The sequence below is a fragment of the Rhinolophus sinicus genome, chromosome 1 (genome assembly GCF_057876585.1).
Source record: "Rhinolophus sinicus isolate RSI-liver-muscle chromosome 1, RSI-T2T, whole genome shotgun sequence".
NCBI classification, from domain to species: Eukaryota; Metazoa; Chordata; class Mammalia; order Chiroptera; family Rhinolophidae; genus Rhinolophus; species Rhinolophus sinicus.
Window position 1 is genome coordinate 107875398 of NC_142501.1, and position 12748 is coordinate 107888145.

The 12748-nt window shown below is 49.1% G+C and overlaps 1 protein-coding gene across 3 annotated transcripts in view; it reads right to left on the reverse strand.

Moving 5' to 3' along the window:
* The window catches only part of SFMBT2 (Scm like with four mbt domains 2), a 200199-nt gene extending 188501 nt beyond the window's left edge, over positions 1-11698 (reverse strand). Inside the window, exon 1 of one of the 3 annotated variants that reach the window (XM_019738252.3) lies at positions 11560-11698. The gene's annotated coding sequence lies outside the window, so the exon portion shown is untranslated. Of the gene's footprint in view, positions 1-7402; positions 7536-11122; positions 11288-11559 lie in introns of those variants that run through there. The other 2 variants (XM_019738251.3, XM_019738253.3) reach the window with 2 other exon arrangements.
* Positions 11699-12748: the final 1050 nt, after the last annotated feature.

Below are 12748 nucleotides of genomic sequence, written 5' to 3' on the forward strand. Positions count from 1 at the left end.
AGTGCCAAGCGCTATTATCCAGGAGAGCTTCCTTCTATTTCTATTCGCCCTGTCAGCCAGATCACTGCTAATAAAGCCTGACTAAGCCCATCTCCTCCCCACTCTTACCAACCAACTCCCAGCCTGTCTAAGAGACAGGCCCTGCCTGATTCTAGGAATTGATTCTTTCGGGCAGAGGCTCATGGAATTTTGCCATCCCCCATATACTCACAGCTTGATTTACCCTGATTAGGACAGCAATTTACGGGCCATTTTTCAACTGGGCTTCCTTGGTTTTCACTCTAAATAGATTGAAATCTGACACAAATTGCTGCCCCAGAGTAAAAAATGCTAATTTTTTACAATCAGGTTCATACCTCAATACTGAGAAATAAGATATGTTGGGGATAATAGGTAGTCAAGGAGTAAATACCAGGGCTGGCGGCAGCCTACTCTTCCCACAATAACCTACTGTGTCTTCTAATTCACCATTTTAACTGTCACCTCTTAACCTCCCAATCAAATGGCATGTATTACTTGAGAGGAGAAGGTGAGCTAAATCAGTCATTCAAAATGGCCATGAGAAAAATAAGAGCTTTCCATGTGACGTGCTCAAGAGAAGAGAGGGTGCAATCCAAGTGTAGACTAGCAGTCACCATCCTGGAAGTTCATTTGTATATTTACTATTTACCTACAAATCAGTTATGTATTATTAACCACTGATTTACTGCAGAGGAGGATGAAGCCTTGAATTACCCAACTAAATTTACTGGCTTTCTTGTACCAGAAATTTACTCCCAAGCAACAAAGGTAAACACCACCCTTAGGTTAGCAGACGACTGATAGGAAACCCTTGGCACAGAAGAGCTTGGTCACGGAGCCTTATAAAGAAGCATGGCTTTCAGAATTAGCACAGACATCACCCCATTTGGTCCTGATGTCTTGGACAAACCCCAAACATGACTGATTCCCGGTCACCTACCGATACCATGAGGAACGAATTAGGGCATCAATCTGAGTTTATAACAAAGCTAAGTAATCTCCTATCCAACAGGAGATTTGTGTCTCACATTATATACTTGTGCAAGTAAAATCATTTTTGGTAAACCTGCCTGTGTCCTATATACAGTCATGAGAATTCATAAAGAAACTTGACAAAGGATCATTCTGTGAACTAGACATGCATCGGTAATGCCTAGTAATCATGCCACATTTTCGTAATGGATCCGAATGGATTATTTCAAGCCAAACAGACGCACAACAGTGATGCTTGAGAGATGTCACACAGTTCAAAAGCATCTCCTCATGCCATCAACCAAAGTATCTATGATGAAAACTGCCAATTCCGTGAGCCCATCGCTGAAGGAACAACCGAAGAGTAACTCCAGCCTACTGGGCTTTGCAGTCTGGTTGAGGGTTCATAAACAACTAAAGAGCCTTTCAGGTGTTTGCTTTAAGCAGTAGTACATCTGCAAAATTGAGTATAAATCAAATTTGATAAATTATATCATTTAACTGCATGAAGGTGGTTTACTCTAGTGCTATCATTATGCAAAGTCAATAAGAACACTCTACTCTGGTTAGTACCAAACATGGGACATGTAATCAATGGGGGGTGGGGGGGAACGCAGGAGGCCCGTCTTCACACTCTAATTATCACCTACAAAATGTGCTCTTGGCCTTTCAACCACCACAAGCATCTGCCTGTCCTCAGCTGCAAACCACAGGGCCTGTTCTGGAAGCCATACCTCCCACTCAAACATTGCTGGGAATCTGAGTTTTCGCTGGCCTTCCTTGTTAAAACTCAGTGTGGATGTAAGAGAGGATAACCCAGCATCTACTTGAATGGAAGAGACACTCAAAAAAGAAATGTTCACCACAGCCTGAACTGGATCCCAAAAGCTTTCAGGAAAGAGGTGAGTTAGGCCCCACATGCCTGGCTGCCATTCAAAGACTTCATCTGATAAAGGGCGGGAGTCAGTGGAATTCACAGCAGCCGGCTGAGGAGAAGAGGGTGTCCTGCACTTTCCAGGAAAAAAGCAGGTTTAAGTTAGTTGTAAAGACGATGAATGATGAGGGCCAAAACTCCCGGGTCCCAAATACTCTGTTACTCCCCCAGAGCGTTCTCTTGCCTCCAAACAGAGCATCACCACGGCCAACCACGTTTGCATGTTTGATTCCAGAGGTGGCTGTCTTTCAGGAACAGTGCTAGAGTGCACGGACCAGGGGACAGGCAAGCTAAGAAACACAGACGTTGCTCCACAACCATCGGCTTTTATTAAAATGATGCCATCCACCTGTTGCTATCTCCTTCTCTAAAATCAAGGAAGCACACTTGGCAGAGACTGGCTACGCCAGGGCGTGAGGCATCACGGAAACTGTCAGTGAGGCTAGGAGGCTTCACCCGCTGCTTTCTGGCAAAGCTTCCTCTTCTGTTTAATTAGCACCCGGACGTTAATGCTTCCCAGAACACTCTGGGCCTGACTTATGGCCACCTCCCTGTCCCCAACTCAGCTGGGAAAGCTCTATCCTTGGAAACGGCTGAATAAAGCACCAATTCTTGCAGAATCTCACCTGCCATCGCCTAAATAGCTGAAAAATCACACACACACACACACACACACACACACTCCAAATACCTGGGCGCCAAGTCTCTCAAGCACACATATCTTTTTGCACACTCAGGTCTTTAAAAGCCCCTTAATTGGGCCAACTATAAAATGAAGGCTGAGCGTTGCAAAGATGAACGAAGACAACGTGCGCAGCGTGAGGAATGCACCCTAAAATCCAGTTTCCTCCCCACAGAAGTGAGTGCCAACACCTCGGTCATCCAACCGAAGTCTTGGCAGGATGCTTTTCCCTCCGTCTCCTTGCCATCTTCTGTCCCCATCTCCACTCATTCTATGGAACAAGCTCCCTGCAATGTCTGAGAAGCAATGGGTCTCTTTCAGACAGAGCACCAATTGGAAGGCTGTTGAGGACAGTCTCTGACGAACCTTTTTTAATTGAGGAACTCTAACCTATGCCATGCACCAAGTGGCATCATTTCTACGAAATGACAGGTCCCCTTTTCTGTCGCACGCCCGGGGAGTGTTTTTGCTTAGTACGCAGAGCAGATGACTCCAGTTGCATATGCAACATTTTTTTAAAACCCCCCTAAACATCCTTTCCAACATGGCGGTGGGAAAAAGGAAACAAGCCTACAAGCACAAATGCTTCCTTTGCAACTGTTCGGCATGTGCCTCATAAAAGTCGGAGATTTTCCTTCTCTAATCGTGTTGTTTGTCACAACACTGTAAAAGCAAACCTGTCTTTTCCCTTTTAAAACAGGTTTGTAAGAGACATTTGTACCCAGCAAGAATTCTATCCTGCCGTTCGTCACAGGAAAAACCGAAACTGGAAGGTTGAAGAAGAAAGGCAAGTGACTTTGCCCAGGTCACATGGAAAGCTCTGAGCCACTGGTTCACTCTAGCCATCAGACTACAGGTCATCTACCCCATATTTACCGCACCTTCTAAAACAATGCCACAGCCAGTTTCTATAAAAATTCAGATTTTTATACTTCGAGTTGGCAAAACCTGACTTTTTCTCTTGTTCTTTAAAGGAAGTAAAATTAATTTCTGCTCATATAAAGATCGGACTTGCCAGCTGCAAGCCTCACGAGGGGAAGAGTCTACAACCAGCCGATGAGCCCGAGACAGACAGTGCTTAGCTACGCCTCCCACAAAGGGTGACTCTGGGTGGTCAATCTTCCGTTTTCTACAAGAAAAGGAAATAATCTCTTTTTTTAATTAAGTTTTTAGGGTGACAATTGTTACATAGGTTTCAAGTGTACAATTCTGTAATACAACATCTATATATCACGTTGTGTGTTCACCACCCATCTAATAGTTCTCCTTCCATCTAATAGAAGACCAAAATCTTAGGGTGAGTCTAAAAATCTACGCTCATCAGTGGCCAACACTATTTAGAAGGGAACATTCTAGCTCTCCTCCATGGCTTTCCATAGTGTCTTTTTGGGTTCCACTCTCCACTTCTTCACAACTTGAGAATTTTTAAAACTTACTCGCACCTACATTCGTGTGGTAGCATCTTGCAGAGGAGGGGGGAAAAGGAAACTAATTTCTATGAAAATCAATTACTTTTTAATCAAGATGAAATTTCAGAAATTCAACACTTTCCAAATCTTCAATGGTCAATTCGCATGACCGTGAACAACTTTCTATCCCAACCCAGGAACACCGAGTATTTTCACTTCCACACTTAAAAACAGCGATTTAAGCTTCATTTAAACTTTCCCATCACCACCTGAGCTAAACACAAAAACACAACGCTCTAGTTTTACTTCCCTGCAAGTCAAATACAAGAAAACTCCTATTTGCATGATACTGTATAACCTCTCCAAAGACTCAGTCTCCTTATCAATAAAAATCAGAGCCCTCACCTATAAAAATAGGGATGCACTTAAAAATCAGGCAGTGTCTCACACATCGTGAATAACCACTTGTTGGTAGTCAGTTTCGAGACCATATAACACTAGGACTTAATCAGGCTCTAAAGCCTCATTCTCCTCATCTGTAAAATAGGGTTGGTGATAGCACTCTTATCGAGTAGATGAAATTCAACGCAGTAAGAGTTGCTGGCAAACAGTAGATGTTTAAATAGTAATTATTTTTATTTCTCATATTACGTGGAGTAAAAACGTAATTCCAAATCTGAGTAATTCCTCAATCCTTTCTTCGTTAACCCCTAGACCTACAGACCCAAAGGTCCAGTTTTTAAATGAGCACCTACGTAAGTTACAATGAAACTTTGTAGGAACTTGCACTTAGAATTTCAGACTCTTGTGTTATACTTTAAAATGATGCCATTCATACTTCAGTTTTGACTGAAATGGAAAACAACAGCAATTTGCAAAACTTAGGAGAATGTAGAGAAGGTACACTTCAGTAACTTTTTATAAGATACCTTTTCTTAGCCAATAAAACTTCAAGAGGAAAACAAAAGCCCAGGATAAAAGTCTGTTCCATCTTCCCGTGTCCCACCAGCTGCAAACCCCTCTCTGTAGTCACAACTGCTGACATCATTTATTCTACTTTGCAGAGTTCACCAAATGCTTTCACAAGCACTGTATCTACCCAAACGTGTCTTTTGATTGTTTGTTTTTAAGAAAATCAAAAAAGAATGAAACTGAAAAGCACAATGGATTCTTTCTTTAATGTGTGAAAGACATCTACCTTATCACAAGGATGGAAACCTAAGTGACAAGAAAGTAAAACTTTTTGATCAGTGAATGTCATCTTATCAACAACACAAAGGACCCTAACTCTCAATGTATGGTGAAATGTTTTAAAATTCACTACAGGCGAACCAGCTGGGGAGTATGATGATGACATTTCTAATCAGAACACTGCTAAAGTGATCAAGCAAAAACCAATCCTTCAGAATTTTATTTGGTAACTTTACATGAATCATGTAACATTCTTTGTTGTACTGCAAGCTCTAGATTGAGTATCTTCTCTTATTTTCAACACACAGTCCTGTCCATAAATATCTTCTTTACACTGACTTCAACACAGCCAACACTTATTTTAGCCAACAAGATCATTTTTCTTATGAACTATCCCAGGACACTTTTCTTCTTACTGAGAGGAAATACTGCCAAGTAGCCCAACTGTGAATAAAGAGCAGGAATAGGTCTGATTGGATTCTCTCACTCACTGGGTTACCAGGAGGCTGCAGCCATCCATCCATCCTACAAATACTAGGGAATGAGGTCCACTCACTCACCCTGTCTGGGCTGCGGGGATACAGAGAGCTGTTTGCCATGGTCCTTTCCAGCCCTAGGAATTATTAGAGCAAACTCAATCAGGAATTCTTTATGGCTTGTATTCAAAGACACGCACGCTGACCTAACCGAGTCCAGGCCATTCCTGGGGTTATGTGTGATATCCCTGTCAGGGCTCTTCCTTGCAAAAACAGCTGTTAGATCCTGAGCACCACACTGAATGCACAGATGGACTTTTCTGGTTTGTTGTGACAAGTATAATTTCCCTATTTGTTTTTCTTATAGGTAGAGGAGGAAACTAAGTTGATACCAGGGCAATAAAGATGTAAGAACTGTTAGAAGAAGAAAAACATGTATCTTGAGTTCAGATCTTAATTTCATTTTGCTACAAGAACTTCTTACAAGTTCTTATGACCGTAACTCTGTTATAAAAACTCCAAAAGTTCCAAACAGTGAAATACTAAGAGAGAAATGTCCAAACCTAGAATACTAGAACTGGAGGTACTTCAAATCACACAATAGACTATTTTGTGTTCAAATAACTTTTAAAAGAACTTTGATACCCTGACCAAACTTTTAGTCTTACGTATATAGGCCCTGCAGAGTCTGCATTTTCATTGCCCTGGCTTCTGAAATCCCAAAAGCACTGTATCAATTAAGTGGAGCTTTCATTCACTTTACTGTTCTGAGCAATGTTCCCATCACCCAGTATTTCCACTCAGATTGGGCAACTCCTGTGGGGGCACTGGCATGAAGAGAACGGTGAAAAATGCCACCTCTGCTAGAGTGGGCAGAAAAGGGATTTGGCCAATGTTCAATACTACCAGGGCAGCAAAGGAAGGTCTCATGATATAAGAGAACAGAGAAGAGAATCACTAAGGCTTTCCACTTTCTTCAGGAACTTATTCTGGCGGGTTTTTTTTTTAGTTAAGAATCAAGAAGCTGGTTGTTTATACCTAACAAGGTTTGTTTTAAAAAAAAATATTAATCCATAATTTCTGCAAGGAAACATGAAGAGGAAAAGCTCTCTTACAAATGACTCCCATAATTATTGAAATTCATATATGAATCCCAGTGGGATGGCCTGTTTTGAGGATCAACATTATGGCATCCTAATGGGAAATGGGATATAGTTCTCACCCCAGCAGGTTTCACCTGGCACTTCTAAAATACACTTAAGAGCAGGGTGGCAGACGGCACTCTTCTCTAAGGGAAGGGCTGCTGAATCGCCCCGTCACTGGGCAGTAGTTTACACTGGCCCAGGAAGGGTTTTTGTGCACAGTAAACACTTTGGTTGGAGACTGAGAGATTTCTGGTGTGCGTGGGTGTGTCGTCCCCTCCCCCGCCCCCTCCCACCCCCTCTTCAGGCAGGCAGCTTGGTCCCAGCAGTGAGCTAAGATAAAGATCTGAGATTTCTGGAAGGGAGGAAGCAGAGTGTGTACAAATTTAATGCTTAGCAGGGAGAAAGCAGCAGATCTCCTAATCTCAAAGGAGAGCCTCACCAACAATGCCTTCTGACAACCAAGAACTCTGCCCTCCGCCTCTTAACTCGCTCTCAAGCTCCGCCCCCTCACCCCCAACTGCCTCCCCAAGAAATGGGGCAGAATTTAAGCCTGTTTTCACGTTTTCTCCGACCTGGTGAAACCTGGATCCATTTGCTTGGTGTAGACACGCCAATCGGTTTCCTAGGTCCCTTGGCTACTGTGCAAGGGTGGAGAGGTGCGAGAAAGTGGAGGGCAGCGGCGATGGACCCGGATTCAGGCTCGGTCTCCCCTTGTCGAAAGCTGTTTCCCACCAGTGGGCTCGGATCCGCCGCGGCTGCGCCGCTGGAGCCGAAAACACAGTGCAGAAACCGCGGTCTCTGCAGCTGCGGGTGGTGCGCGGGGCGGGGAGACCCAGACCCTGAAACGCGTCCGCGAGGTCCAGGGGAGCAAAGCAGGGGACGCCCGGGTGGGTGAGATGTCTGATTACTGCACCCAAAGGGGAACGAGCATCCGCAAGGCCAGCCCCTGGCGCCCTGACCTTCCCGGAATCCCACCCAACTCTAGAAACCCAAAGATTCCGAAATTCTGAAAGCGAAACTGCAAGCAGGTCTCCAGAAGTTTGGGAACAGTCTCCCAGGCTTCCCGGCGTCGTCTCCGCACTACCGCGGCCACCCCCACCTCATCCCACCACACACACACACACACACACACACACACACACAAATGCCATCAAGGGCAGGCACCCCTGGGAGTGGCGATCTCACCGCACGGCCACCCTCCACGTCCCCAGGGCACCTCCCTCGGTTTTTTACGCGTAAAGGTCCCCGGCCCCCCGGCCGCTGGAGCGCCCCGAGTCCTCTTCCCCGCCCTCGGTTCCAGGGCGGAGGCCGGCAGAATTCTTCCCGCTTCTCCCCACAAGAAAGGGAAACTTGGGCCCTACGAGAATGCCGTGGAATGTTCTTTGTAATCGGTTGTACATTCGCTTCCACCGCACAGCTCGGTGCAAAATCGCGGGTTTCGAGGCGTTGGAGGGAATTGTGCGCTTGTCAGTGGCGACGTCAGGAGGAGGGGAGGGTTCCCGACTGAAACTGCAGTTTACTAGCACAGAGCCATTTTAGGCAGGTTTCCACTTAAGCGAAGCCCACGGGAGAGCTGTCCCCTAGAGGACGCACAGGCAACGCAGGCTGGAAGCGCCGGGGACGCGCGCGCGCCCAGCCCCAGGGAGCGGAAGGTGTCTCGGCCAGTGTGTCGCCAATCGCTCAGCCTCGCCGTCCAGGTGGGAGGGAAAATCTGCCGCGGGGTCTCCAATCCTAATGATGCTTCCCCCCTCCACCCACGGGACACCGCGAGGGACAGTCCTCTCCGACAGCGTCACTCTTAAGTGATTAGAACGAGGTGACCCCATCGATTTCCCCTTTAAGGCCCCTGCAAATGCCCAGAGACCACGTTACTGAGTTAACTACAATCCTGGACAACACTATAATTTAAAAACTATGACTTAAAAACGTCTCAATGCACTTCGCAGATGTGTCATCAGGGTCACCGGCCCACAGGAGGTCCCCTGGACCTGCTCTCGCCGGGCCCCAAAAACCATGCGCGGCGCCGCAAGCCCCCAGTCCCCCGGGTTCCTCTAGCTGGCACCGCCGCGCTACCTCCGCTTGGCGGCTGCGTCCTGGCCACTGGCGACCCCTGTTGGGGACCGCTGTTCCTAGCTAAGCGAGCTCAGGTTTGCTTGCTTTCCCAGGGGCTCCCCTTATAGGCTCTGGGTTTGCCCCCAAACTGCATTCCCAGGCCCTCCGCGGCCCGGGATGCCGGCCTTTCCCGCGCAAGTCGACGCCCACTAAAACCCCCCAAAAGACAGCCCCGCCCGCCTGCTGGGAGGATGCCCCTATTGGACTGAGCCTTCTAGGAGCACCACAGGGGCCAAAGGACACTTTCTTCCGAGAACGCTGTCCCCATCCCCCACCTTCCCTAGAGCGCAACTCCAAAAGCAGCTGCTCACCTGGACCCTACAAGCTTTTTGGCAGAGGTTCGCGCGCCCCCGCCTTTCTTCCCCTCCACTTTCACTCTCGCGACGCCCGGGCCCCGCACCTCCCACTCCACAGCGGTGCGAAGGATAGCAGGAGTCACCGCTAAGTGAAAAGCGCCCTATGCTTGCACGCGCAAAACCCCACCGGCGTCTGCAGCCCGATTGCACCCAATATCCTGGACAATTAAGCCTTTTAATAAGCACCTCTTCGCTCCACCTACTCCGGGGCTTTACCGCACAGGATGAGAGAGAGAGAGAGAGAGAGAGAGAGAGAGAGAGAGAGAGAGAGAGAGAGAGAGAGAGACTCATAAAAAGCCGAAATAAATCATTCCCTCTGTCCTCATGTATTTTGTACCACGTGTCAGCAGTTTGTCACGTCAAATCAAGGCAGGGTCTGGTTCCAAGACGCACACACACATTCGGGGTGGATATCTCTGGCACCCCCACCCAACTGCACACACACAGGTATGCACATTGATCCAAAGGCACACACAGCAGTTGTGCTTGGATGCCCTAGTCCGGGCCAGCCCTCTTTCCCCTCTAGCATTGTACTAGAGAAGCAGACCCTAACTACGGAAAAAACTAGGACACCTCATTTCTTCTCCCTTTTCCCACTTAATTCGCTAAAGCAGCTCCTGGAGTAGCCAAAGAAAGTCGAAACTAAGGGATGGCAACTCCATTTGGATTTTTTCCCACTTCAAAACCTTTATTTTCAGTTTTTAAAAGCCACCTTAGCCCGCCATATTGAAACTGGCACGGTTTCCAAATACTCCTTCCCCGCAGTTGTAGCGCTTCCAAAAAAACCACAAGTACGGATCCGGCTCTGGTCGTACGTCCGGCCACCGAGAATCAACCACTTCCCACCCCCAAGAATCCCCCTCCCTCGGTTTAATCCCCTCCCGCCGCCCTAGGTCAAAATCAATAAATATATCTAGCAGTTCCTACAGTTGTTTTTTTGGCGGATTTTACCATCGAGCACACACACACACATACACACACACACACACACATACACACACACACACACACTAAAATATAACTCCAAAGCCAGATCACATTAGTAATTTTGAAAGGAGGTCATAAAAGAGTAGACAACAGTAATGCCCCAAGTGATAGGATATTACTTTAAAGCAAAAAAAAAAGAACAAAAAGATCATCCAAGCCGGAGCACGCTCCGAAACTACGACTGACAATTTCATTTCGGCTGCACCGGGAAATGTTTCGCCGGGGGGGAGGGGTTCGGAATACGATTTTTCACCCCCTTGATGGTTGGTCTTCATTCCTCACCCCACCATCTTACCCACCCTTCCGCCCCAATACACACACATACACACACACACGCGCGCGCACGCACACACACATACACACACACACAAAAAAAAAATAGAAGAAAGACCCCAGCGAGGAGACAGGGGAGCGCGGAGTAGCAAGGGCGGCTGCGTCGCTAAAAGGAGCGCAAATGACGAAGGTGGGCAGCGGGAGCAAACAGCTTGCACCCGGCGAGGAGGGCACTTTGCAACTACAGACGGACTCCCGGAAGGCCGGGCTTTTCAAAGGCGAGGGACGAGAGGGAAAGGCACAGGGGAAGCAAAAATGACAACCCGGAGCGCAGAGCGGAGTTTGGGGCTCTGCTCAAGTGCTGTCGCCTTCTCCTCCTGCCTTTCTCTTTCGCTCCTCTCCCTCAGCACTTCCTCCTCAAGCCCCCCAACCCGGGCTTGCTCGAGCTTCCCTTTTTTTTCTAAGCTGGAAAAAAGAAACTGACCGGCGCACTCAACCTGCGGGCCGGAGGTCCGCTGGCGGAGAGGGCTGGGCGCGGGAACAGCGGCCGGCGCGGCGTCCTACCTGGTGAAGTTCGTCCTCCCCTCGGCGTGGACCAAGGCCCCGGGCGCCTCCGGCGGGGACGCCGGCCTCGCTCGTAGGTTCTGCGGGGCTCCCGCCCGCTCTGCCTTGCTCACTCCCCGCCCGCCGCCTCCCTCGCGCGCCCGCTCCGGTCCTCCGACTCCCACTACAGCCTCATTCCAATATGGCATCCTCTCTGTGCGCATGCCCGGCACTCTTTTTTAAGATATTATTTTGTGTGTGTGCAGCGAACTCCTTCAACGACCTTTCCCAGCACTTGCAGAATGTCTTAAACCAATTAGCCTGGGGGACGTTCTCGAAGCCTTCCTCGGCCCCCGCGCCTGGACACACCACCCACACACACACTGGCACATTTCACGCTCACACGGCCCCCTCCCCGGCCCGCTCCCCTTCCTCCTTCCCTTGAGCTCCCTCCATACACAATCTGCAGAAAGTTCACATCACAGGCGTTTCCGCAAACCCATCCGCAGGGAAATCTGGGCAAACTCCGCATCCCACTGGACACTTTCTGTTTTCGTGGTTTGCAATCCCTCCGTGGACCGAAGGCACAAACTTGCGCTTTATCCGTCGATGGTTCGTTTGGAGCAGAAAGAGAAATTCAATGCTCCCAGCCACCTTTGCCCCGCCCACTGCGCCCCACCCTGCGCTTAAATTGAGCCTTTTCGGGGGAGATTCAAACGTTTCCTGGCCCCTTTAGGGGTGGCTGGAGGGGACTGCAGAGAGGTTTTTCCAAGGAAACGTGCCCCAAGGGGGAGGAAATTCAGTTGGGACTGCTCTGGAGAGATTGCTGCTACGGTCTGCCAGGGCCCGGCGGGATGCTGGTGACAGGGGTCGCCACGACGTCTTCTGGGGCAATGACCCTGCCTGGGCACGTATCCTGGGCCGGCTCTTGTCGGGCGGGAAAAGAATCCTGCCCGAGAAAAGCGTGGCCCTCGGCGACCGCTGGAGTGAATCGGAGGCAGTGTTTCCCGGAGCAAGGCAGGGTGTCCAGCCGGCGCGTGCAGGTCCGCCGGCACTTTGCCGGGGGCGTGGGGGGAGAACCAAGAGGAGCTCCCCGGGCCTAAGGCGCAATGGATGGCCAGAGACTGAACGAAATGTCCCCAATGCAGAAAAGGTGGCGATGTCCGAGTGGGTAAGACCGAGAACTTCTGCAAGTGGGCTTCGCGGTACTTAGGAGCGAGATGCTAGTTGAAGGCTGGAATTTACTTTCCAGGGAAATCGAGAACCGACACGTTTCGACAGGGTTTTTGCTCTATTGCCACAGGGGGTAAAATCCCCCCCAGAGTGTCCCAATTCTGTGTCCTCCTCTTTCCTACGAACCCTCCCCAGGTCCAGGGGGTCAGGAGGACCGCGCTGTCCAAGCAAGCTCCACCCACTCTCCCGCACATGGCCACCCCAGCGCATCCTCCAGACCGAGGAGCTCCCTGCAAGTGAGGTCCCCGGAGGAGAGGTGAACGTTCCTAGGGCGGGGACAGCGCGGGGACCCGGGTACGGAGTTAGCCGAGCAGAGTCTGACCGCGGGCAGGACAGGCAGGAGTCCTGCCATGTGTGTCCTTTCCCCGACGGCAGGGCCCCACCGGATCAAGAAGAGCCAGGGTAGGTACGTGC